The sequence below is a fragment of the Neofelis nebulosa genome, chromosome 2 (genome assembly GCF_028018385.1).
Source record: "Neofelis nebulosa isolate mNeoNeb1 chromosome 2, mNeoNeb1.pri, whole genome shotgun sequence".
Lineage (NCBI taxonomy): Eukaryota > Metazoa > Chordata > Mammalia > Carnivora > Felidae > Neofelis > Neofelis nebulosa.
This window is the reverse complement of record NC_080783.1, coordinates 7,982,167-7,992,642: the sequence shown is the minus strand read 5'-3', so window position 1 is coordinate 7,992,642 and position 10,476 is coordinate 7,982,167. Positions and strand designations below refer to the sequence as shown.

The window sequence follows — 10,476 nt, the reverse complement described above, 5'->3', positions numbered from 1 at the left end:
ATTTTCTGTTACTTTCAGCCATAACATTCCTAACATACACACCATTACAAAGTGCAGAGAATCTGTTGCAAACCAGGCCAGTTTGCGCGTGGGTGGCATTGAGCATCTGACAAGGGGCAGAGAAAGAGGGAGACACAGAATCCGAAGTAGGCTCCAGGCTCTGAGCTGTCAGCACAGAGACTGACGCGGGGCTCGAACTCACGAACCACCAGATCGTGACCTGAGCCAAAGTGGGATACTTAACTGAGCCACCCAGGCGCCTCAAGCATCCAACTCCTGATTTCAGCTCAGGTTATGACCCCAGGGTCGTGGGATCGAGCTCCAAGTTGAGCTCTGTGCTGAGTGTGGAGTCTGAGATTCTGTCTCCCTCTCTCTCTCTCTCTACCCCATGCTCCCTCTCCCCCACTCTCATGCTCTCTTTCTCAAAAAAAAAAAAAGGAAAGGGAGGAATAATGGTTCATGTAATAAAATCCAGAGGAATGACTGAACTGGTCCCGGAGGCTCAAAGTGCCATCAGAAATCTTGCTCCGTTTCTCTGGAATGTCCATGGCTCTGCATACTTTTGAGTTTTGGCTTTATTCTCAGGCACCTTCCTTCAAGATCAACAGAAGCTGTAGCAGTCCTGGACCTTTCATCCTCACTGCATGTGACACAGAAGTGAGGGACTGGGGGGATTTCATCATTTCCTACAGGAGTTGTAAGGTTCATTCTAACTGGACCAGCTTCAGTGCCTATCCCTCAACCAATCACAGGGCCAAGGGAATGACATTCACTGACTGGCTTGTGCCTGGACTCCTAACTGCTCCTTGAACACTTGGATATAGGGATATTTTATTGGTTTAATTTAAACTTAAACTAGAGATAAGATCATCCCATCCCCTGACCACATGGGAGACAGGAGGTGTCTGAAAAGAATTGAGGGGCTGCTGTGAGTGGGAGGGGAAATAAATGCTGGACAGTAAAACCACAGGGGTCTACTGCCTCCAGCACGGGGCGTTCCTCTCTGGTCAAATCAGCTGTGATGGGGAGGACAGGATCATATAGTTCAGGCATGTCTACTGGGATGGGGATGCAGTTCTTGCATAAACGGGGATGACAGCTGGACAGATATCTTAGGTTTCTACCACAATAGTGGTCCATGCCTCCGAGTCCCTGTTCTGCGGGTCTCCACGTGCCTCAAGATTTTAAGCTGGGGGTGGCATCTCTGGCCGTCCCCACTGGCCTGGTACAGGTCTGCATGAGCCCGGTGGGCCGCTTAGGAGATGCTGTGGTTGAGACAGGGTCTTGGGTTTCAGCTGCATCTGCTAGGCACGGCTTAGGATGTATTTAGGTGGGAGCCCTCCCTCCCTGCCCCACCCCACCTACACTGCGTTCACTGGACAGTTGCTCAGGCTGTCCAGTACGGACGTCACTTTCCTGCTGTACTCTTCCCTACCCCCACCATGAAGTCCACCCAGTCCAGATGGGCACAGAGAGCTTTGAGAGGGACTTTCCTGTGGCAAGGTGGCTTTTAGTGCCTCTCAGTACCCGAGCTTATGGAAAAGCTCAACATTTCTCAAAGCGCACTATTTTGTACCATGGTGTTATGTGATGTGACACGTGCATCAGTTTTTTAATATTCCTTTTTAAATCTTTGTACTTACAACTTTTTTTTGGAATAGAGATACAGAAAAATACACAAAACAAAGAGCTTCACGAAGTATAAGGCAAACACCCCAAATGCTTTTGTAACCCAAGAGGTGGAATGTTGCAGCCACCCCAGAAACGCCTTCATGTTCCCTGTCCAAGTCACAGTCATACCCCCCGCCAGGAGTAACCACTGCCTGGCTTCTGTAGTAATCACTTCCTTATGTTTATGGTCTTAGCGTCCAAGTGTGCATCTTTAGAAATGATGGCTCTGTCTTGCCCACTTTTAAAAATGTATCTTTATTTACCTCCTTTTCATGTTTCGAGTCCCCTCTCATCTTTTTCCTTTCATTTTGTCTGTTGAATCCAGGCCATCTGACTGTAGCATTTCCCACAGTGCGGGGTTTGTTTGCTGCCCACGCATGGGACATTTCAGCATGCTCCGTTGCCCTTTGCCTGTGCCGCATGCATTGTCAGCTGGATTGAGAAGCTTGATCAGACTCAGCTTCTGTCTTCTGGCAAGACTCTAGGTGGTGATGTGTTCCTTCATCAGGGGCCACATAATGTCAGGCTGTCTCTCCTTTGGTGGTGTTCGTAGCTATGGATGCTCAGTCCCTAGATCCTTAATTCCCTGGGGGTCCAAAATGGTGGCATATATCGTTTTCATTGTGGTATGATTCACATTTTATTGCTTATTAATTTTGTCATTCCACACAATTTATAAGTAAATAGGCTTTGAGAAAATACCTTGAGAATGTTAAACAGATGATGGCAACGTTGATGAGACTGTTCCAGTGTTTTACATGAGGTAATGAGAAGAACCACAGCTGCCACCACTACAAAATGATGATATTTTAATTCCATCATTTCTTTTTCATTTATTTGCTGGAATTCTTTATAAACAGATGCTTCCTTTCATCTACCATGAGGTTACCCAGTGGTATAGCTCATGTAGAAGAGGCAGGATAAATGCCTTTATTCCTTGTGTTTATCAGTTTGCAAAATAATAAACTGGTTCCTTATCCTCTGGAGGTGACCAGTTCACTTTTTCATTATCATTATGAGTTCACGGACTTAAATAAACCTGGTGAGTTTCAGTTCGTTGCCATTGGTACTATGTTCGAAGCTCAAATTGTCCTGTCTTTGGCCAGTGGGAACCCTTGTGAACTGGCTTCGGTGTTCTTTTGACGCTACCCTGGGCTCGATGAGCCTGTCTGTGATGGCGTGTGTGCTGTCGTGTATGTCAAGATGTTCTAGACTTCGTTTGTATTTCCTCTTCTGACCTGCAGTCAGTCATTTCTCCATGCAGCTCTGACTTTCAGTGGGAAATGGCATTTTATGACCACAGTGTGGACTCCAGGGATACTAGCTGCTATGAGTTGGTCATTGTTTCCAGGCCTTTGCAACGGACAGAGCTATTCGATATAGATAAAATGATAGATTGAAAACGTCATAAGTTCATACTGTTTTTCCAATTAAGTTTCAGGACTATAGATTTTTTTTAATTTAATCTTTGAAAAAATTACAGCTGTCTCTTCTTTCTTCCACACTGAGAATCTTGATTTTTAGGACACGGGGGATGATAGTTAAAATAGCTCATAATTACTCACTTGTTTTAGGCTACATTACACACACAACAGGGAATATCAATACTAATGCTGCTACCACCAGAATGATAACGGAGAAGAGTCTGAAAGTTCTCGTGCTCATTCTTGCAGCACATATGCTAAAATTGGAATGATACAGAGAAGATTAGCATGGCCTCTGTGCAAGGGTGACATACAAAATTTGTGAAGCATTCCATATTAAAAAAAAGTTCTCACCCTAATTTTTATAGCTGTTGTGTATTAAAAAATTTTTTTAATGATTATTTTTGAGAGAGAGAGAGAGAGAGAGAGGGAGATGGAGTGCGAGTGTCGGAGGGACAGAGAGAGAGGGAAACATAGAATCCAAAGCAGGTTCCAGGTTCTGAGCTGTCAGCACAGACCCAACATGGGGCTTGAATTCACAAGCTATGAGATCATGACCTGAGCTGAAGTCGGACGCTTAACCAACTGAGCCACCCCGGCACCCCCCTGTGTTTTTAAATACAATATTCATTTATTTATTCTGAGAGAGAGAGAGAGAGAAAGAGAGTGCAAGTGGGGAAGGGGCAGAGAGAGAGAGAGAGATCCCAAGTAGGCTCCATGCTCAGCATGGAGCCTGATGCGTTTGATCCTACAACCCTGGGATCATGACCTGAGACAAAATCGGGAGTCGGGTCACTTAAACAACTGAACCACCCAGGCACCCCTAGCTGTTGTTCTGTATTTACATCAATAGAGCGTATAGCTTTCATATACCATATCCTCTCTGAAATGTCATACAGTTTTGGTTCTACAAGTAATTATGTATTTAATGCTCTCTGCTAGTTCTTCTGCTGATATAGCTAGTAATTTTGGCAGTCTGAGGCTTGTTCTCTAGTAAATTCTTCAGGAAATGCTCATGGGAACAATATTCCCTGAGTTCTTGTACATTGATTACAGTTCGTACCTTTTATACTTGAAGGTCAGTTTTCTTGAATATAAGATCCTTGGCTCAGACTTTTGCCTTAGATAGGTCACACCATTTTTTTTCTCATACAAAGAAGTGCTGTTGAAAAGTCTGATGATAATCTAATTTTCTTTCCTTTGTGAGTCACTTGTTCTTTTTCACTTCCATGATTAAAGGATCCCCTCCATCTCTTAATATCCAGTAAATTTACTAAAATATGTCTTGGTGTTGCTCATTCTGAGTCAGTTTTCTCAGGCATATTGTGTTCTTTTTTAATATATAGGCACCAGTTATTAATCTATAGTGTCTCAGCTTCCAAAGCCATCTTCACTGTCCGCTCTGCAATAATGGAGCTAAACCGGATAGCTAGTTCCCCTTTGTGAGTTGGCCTAGTGTTGAGCTTTGTCAGTAGAGGGCGCTGTAGGGGCACTGGAGGAGGAAGGGGTTTCTCTTCTTGATAGGGTCCCTCTTGCACCAGGCTCATGCAGTGTCTGCAGCTCCTGGAGCTAGCTCCAGCAGAGCCTGGTGGTCAGCATTACAGGGCGCCACCCCTGGAAAGCTTCCCTTGGCATCCCCTTGGGTGGTTTCAGGCCACCATCCAGTGAGTCACAGCTGTGTCTCCTACCAGGGTCTTGGTACCAACCCTGAGGAAGGAGGCCCTTTTCTTGGTTCCTCTGTCTCAGCCCTAGGTGTAGAGGCTTTACTACTTCCGTGTTCTTTAAAGTTCCTTTTAATCTTTACTGGTCATTCCTCCATTATTCCAGCCTCCTGTTACAGTTAGTAATCCTTTATATAAGACTTTTCCTACTCAGATTCCTTTGTGATTTCTTTTTTCTTTCTTTTTTAATTTTTTTTTAATGTTCATTCATTTTTGAGAGAGAGAGAGAGAGAGAGAGAGAGAGAGAGCGAGCAGGGGAGGAGCACAGAGAGAGAGGGAGACACAGAATCCGAATCAGGCTCCAGGCTCAGAGCTGTCAGCATAGAGCCCAACTCAGGACCCAAACTCACGAACCACGAGATCATGACCTGAGCTGAAGTCAGACACCCAACCGACTGAGCCACCCAGGTGTCCCCCTTTGTGGTTTCTTTCTTCTAAGTGGATCCCGACTAATGCAATGTAATATCAAATCTCTGCCATGCTCTTTATTTTTAATTTAATTTTTATTGTTTTTAGTATTATGTTCCCTTGTTATGAGTTTCATTTTCAGGGACTTCTTTGCATACTTCCAGTATTTGTCATTTTCTCTTGAACTCCTTTATGTGTGCTTTTCTTTTTTGATTTAAAAAATTCCTACTTTTCACATTTTATGTCTCATGAGGCATCATCTGATTTGCTCTTGAATTTCTTCTAATTTAGACTTCATATCTGAAATTATTGTTTCTTTTATTTCTAAATCTATCCTAAGTGCTGTGCTCTCACTTCTGAGTTTTTCTAACTCTGACTTTTGTAATGTTTTTTTTCTTGACTTGGAATATTTGGTATAGTTTCACTTACTGTCTGTATGGATGTTCTGCTTATCTTTTTTTTCTTACAGATACTTTGGGTGGGACTTTTACATTGATACTCTGTGTTCCTCTTTTTTTTTTTTTTTTTTTTTTAATGTGAAATTAGTTCTCTGAACTTTTGGAATGAAATGGTTTGAGGAAGAGTTCCTAACTTCTGTCATTTTAGTATACAGTGTTTTTTAAAAAGAATTATTAGAGCTAATAAATTCAACAAGGTTGCAGGATACAAGATTAATATAAAAAATCAGTTGAATTTCTATATACTTATAATGCATAATCTAAAAATGAAATTAAGAAAACAATTTCAGGGGCACCTGGGTGGTTCAGTTGGTTAAGCCTCCGACTTCAGCTCAGGTCGTGATCTCACAGTTTGTGAGTCTGAGCCCCATGTCAGGCTCTGTGCTGACAACTCAGAGCCTGGAACTTGCTTCGGATTCTGTGTCTCCCTCTCTCTTTTCCCCTCACCTGCTCACACTCTGTCTCTCTATCTCTCTCAAAAATAAACAAACATTAAAGAAAAATTTTCATTTGCAGTAACACCAAAAGGAATGAAATGAATAACTTTGACAATGGAAGTGTAAAACTTACAGTCTTAAAACCGCAAAATGTTAAATTTAAAAATCCCAAACAAATGGAAAGACATCCTGTTTATGAATCAAAAGGCTTAATATTATTAAACTGGTAATACTCCCCAAATTGATCTATAGACTCAATGTGATCTATGTCAGAATTCCAGCTGGCTTCTTTGCAGAAATTGACAAACTGATCCTAAAATTCGTAGGGAACTCAAGAGGCCAGGAACACCAAAAATATCTTGAAAAAGAAGAAATTTGGAGGACTTTATAATTTCAGAATTTACTAAAAAAGAAAGAAAAAAACGTGATTAAGACAATGTGGTAGTGGCACAAAGATAGACACATTGATCAATGGAATAGATTTCAGAGTCCAGGAATAAACCTCTCATTTGTAGTCAAACTGATTTTTAACAAGGGTGCCAAGACAATCCATGGGGGAAAGAATAGTGTGGCGCTGTGTGTGTGTGTGTGTGTGTGTGTGTGTGTGTTCGTGTTCGTTGGTTTGTTTTGAAGATCTTAATTGGCTTTATTAAGTGATTCATGAATCAGGCAGCATCCCGTTTAGCAAGTAGAAGGGTTCCCCCAGAATAGGGTTTTTAACAAACGACACTGGGACAACTGGATATCCACCTGCAAAAAAATTGAAGTTGTGGATGTGTCTCACATTAGATAGATTAGCCCCATATGAATCTTAGACCTAAATATAAGGGCTAAAACTATAAAATTCTTAGAAGAAAATAAGGATAAATCTTGTCACCTCGGATGTGGTAATGGCATCTTAGATATGATACCAAAAGCGTAAGAAACTAAGACAAAAAACAGGTAAATTGGACTTCATCAAAATTGAATCTTTTGCGCTAAAGACACCAACAAGAAAGTTAAAAGACAGCCTACTGAATGGGAGAAATTATACATCTGATAAGGAACTGATATCTAGATTGTGTACAGAACTCATAACTCAATAACAAAAAGGCAAATAATTGTGGTATAACACGGAAGATATTTGGTCCTTGTTTTTAGTTCCTGGCACAGAGCTCCTAAAACCCTTGGGATTTCCTGAGTGATAAGTGTGACAGGAGCCTCTTTTGTTCTAATGGGGTGACTCTTCATCCACCTCTAGGTATCTTTTTTTTCCCCTACTCCACTGAGCGATTCTGTTGGTTTAAGATGAGCTGCATATGAGGTAATAAAGCCATCTGGAGGGGTAGGGGGTGGGGAGACACAGGGTTTGTGGCCCATGTCCTCTGTCCGGAAGGTGTGTCTGCAGTTTTGGCATCTCTGGTCAGGCAGGGCTGGCTTCTCCACAGATCCCAGAGCAGATAGGCAGATAAGGTTGGGGAGGGAGAGTGGGGGAGAGAGAGAGAGAGAGAGAGAGAGAGAGAGAGAGAGAGAGAGAGAAATGGAATATGGTTTGGGGTTGGGGGACAGGAAGAAGGGAAAGGGATCTGAACAATGGGATTCTGGGTATTTGTGAGAGAAAGAGAAAAAGACTTGACAAAAGGAGACAACAGACCCCACTCTCCCCTTAGGGGAGCCCATTCTCCCTGCCACGTAGTCAGCACAGCACCCCCAGCACTGAGAGAGTCTGATTGGGGAAGGGATGACCCCTTTCTCCCTTCTCTGTCTTGTGCTTCTCCTGTGTTTGGGGTTTGTCCTCTGGATGCCTGTGTCCTCTTCAAAAGTCGTTTTGTGAGCCCCCACCCCCGTGGGCCTGAGGGCAAGATCAATTGGAGGTGTCAGAGTGAATGCTCCCTGGTCCCCCTGTTGGGGACATCACTGAGGATGGGCTTACAGCCTCCTGCCAGCCACCATTTGCCCTTACTTGCTGAGGGCTGTACATCTGGCCTCCCCCAAGGTTATCCCTGTAGCCCCCTGACCCCACTGAGTGCCGGAGTGATTCCACTGGGAAGCAGAGTAGAAATCTCCGTTGAGCCCAGGCATCCCCGGAAACATGTCTCTGGATCCTGAGAGATTGAAAGAGCCACCAGAGCCTGCAGAGGAAGGGGGTATCTGGGAGCTGGTGTGGCTGTGGACCTCCTGGGTGACTGACGTGGGAGTCTTTTTTTTTTTTTTTTTTAATTTTTTTTTTCAACGTTTTTTTTTTTTATTTATTTTTGGGACAGAGAGAGACAGAGCATGAACGGGGGAGGGGCAGAGAGAGAGAGGGAGACACAGAATCGGAAACAGGCTCCAGGCTCCGAGCCGTCAGCCCAGAGCCCGACGCGGGGCTCGAACTCACGGACCGCGAGATCGTGACCCGGCTGAAGTCGGACGCTCGACCGACTGCGCCACCCAGGCGCCCCTTGACGTGGGAGTCTTGACAGCATAGGTGTTGGCCTCCTCTTGGAACTTCCCAGTATTTTTCTCATACCGAATCCGCTTGTTGCCAAACCAGTTGGAGACCCGAGACACCTCCACACTTCTTGGCAAGCTCCTCCTCAGCCTCATCACTAGGCTCTGGGTTACTCAGATGCCAGTAGAAATACTCACTGAGACCTCGGTAGCCTGTGTGCTCAAGTTGCAGCCTTTTCTTCTGCCATCCATCCAAGAAGCGGGAACGTGGGGCCATGACAGCCTCACAGGTGCTCTGCCTGAGTTGCATCTGGATGGCGTGGAACTTTCCATGGATGACACGTGCTCCATCTCCTTGGGTGCCACAGGCCGAGTGCGTCTCTGTTCCCTCAGCAGGTTTGTGACGTGGTTGTGAACTCGATTCATGCCTGCCGCTCACGTTTCTCCAGCTCCCAATGGCAGATGTGGCAGATCTGAGCAGGTTTGCTGCCATAGCCCGAGTGTTGGATGGAGTTGTAGGGGGACACTGCTGCTGCTGAGCCCCCTCCTTTCTCAGGCCCAGCCACACCCATGCCAGAAGCATGTTGTCTGGGCGCATCCAATGTGGGCCCACCGGCTCCTCTGGGAGCTTCGAATGCCGAGGCTGGTTTTCTCCTTGGTTCCACACAGGACACTAAAGAGCAGGCTTCATGTGGTGGCAGGTGAGGGTGTGTTTCTTGGCCTGGGCCTTGTCCAGGCTCTGGTCGGTTATGGTCATTATCTGCTGCAGAAAGTCCCTGATGTCTTGCTTCCATTGACCTCCCGGGACCCCCTCCCTCCCCGCACCAGGGTCTCTGCCACTAGGAGGCTCATCAGGGTCCCCAGGCTCCCCACCCACCAATCCCAGGCGCTCCCAGCCCCCACCTGGAGGGGGAGGCCCCAGCAGCTGCTCTTCCATAGTTGTGGGGGGGGGCCCTGAGGCCTCCTCCCTGCTCCTCCCCTCCCCCTGCCTGATTACTGCCCCCTCCCCCGTCTGATTACCGCCCCCCCCCAAACTTGGTGGGCTCGCTGCTCCCTCTGCCCCAACCCTCTCCCATCTCTCCCCTCCTGGCTCTCCCGGAGGTTCACCCCAGCCCTGAAGGGAGACCTGGGGTACCGGCTGGGCTCCCCACAGGAGACCCTGGCCCCTGGCGGCAGCAGAGAAAATGGAGTCATAGAAAGGAGGCCCAAAGGGGGGTGTATGTGAGAGAGGGAGGAGGGAGAAGGGGGGAAGCAAGGGAGGAAACTGGAAGAGGGGCCCACCTCTTGGTATCTAGGACAGGGACTGGTTTCCAGGAAGTCCAAGCCTTGTTTAGAAGCTTGGAACTTTCAACCCTATCCCCCAACCTCGAGGGAGGGGAGAGGGGCTAGAGATTGTGATAATCACCAATGGCACCGTCATGCCTACGTAATAAAACCTCCACGAGAACCCCTAAATGACAGGGTTTGGAGAGCTTCTGAGTAGGCCAACGCATCCATATGTCAGGAGGGTGGCACAGCCCAACTCCATGAGGACCGAGGCGTCTATGCTCAGGACTCATTGGAGTTTTTCTGACCTTTATGAGTTGTCCTAGCAAATTATTGAGCCTGGGGTGGGTGGGAACCCCTGACTTTTAGCCAAGTTGGACAGACGTGTAGGTAACCTGGGGACCTAATACTTGCAGGTGGCTTCTGAAGTGGAGGCACTCTTGTGGGACTGAGCTCTTAAACCTGTGGAGTCTGGTGCTAACTCCAGGCAGTGTTAGAATAGGATTAATTGTTGGACACCCAGTTGGCGATGGAGAGTTGAAGAAATGAAGTTGGAAAAGATACCATGTATCTGGTGTCAGGAGGGGGGAAAATAGCCTCTCACCAATTAAAAAATGGGCAAAGGATCCAAATAGATATTTTTCAAAGAGATCTACAAAGGCCAATACATGTGAAAAGA

General features: G+C 45.9%; 1 non-coding gene and 1 pseudogene across 1 annotated transcript; one reads left to right on the top strand and one right to left on the bottom strand.

Annotated features, from left to right (window-relative positions):
- The first annotated feature begins 3,328 nt into the window (after positions 1–3,328).
- Positions 3,329–3,436, top strand: LOC131505778 (U6 spliceosomal RNA). Its single transcript, XR_009258553.1, has one exon. It is a non-coding gene; the product is annotated as a U6 spliceosomal RNA (small nuclear RNA).
- A 4,526-nt stretch (positions 3,437–7,962) lies between these two features.
- Positions 7,963–9,659, bottom strand: LOC131496092 (pre-B-cell leukemia transcription factor 2-like; annotated as a pseudogene).
- Positions 9,660–10,476: the final 817 nt, after the last annotated feature.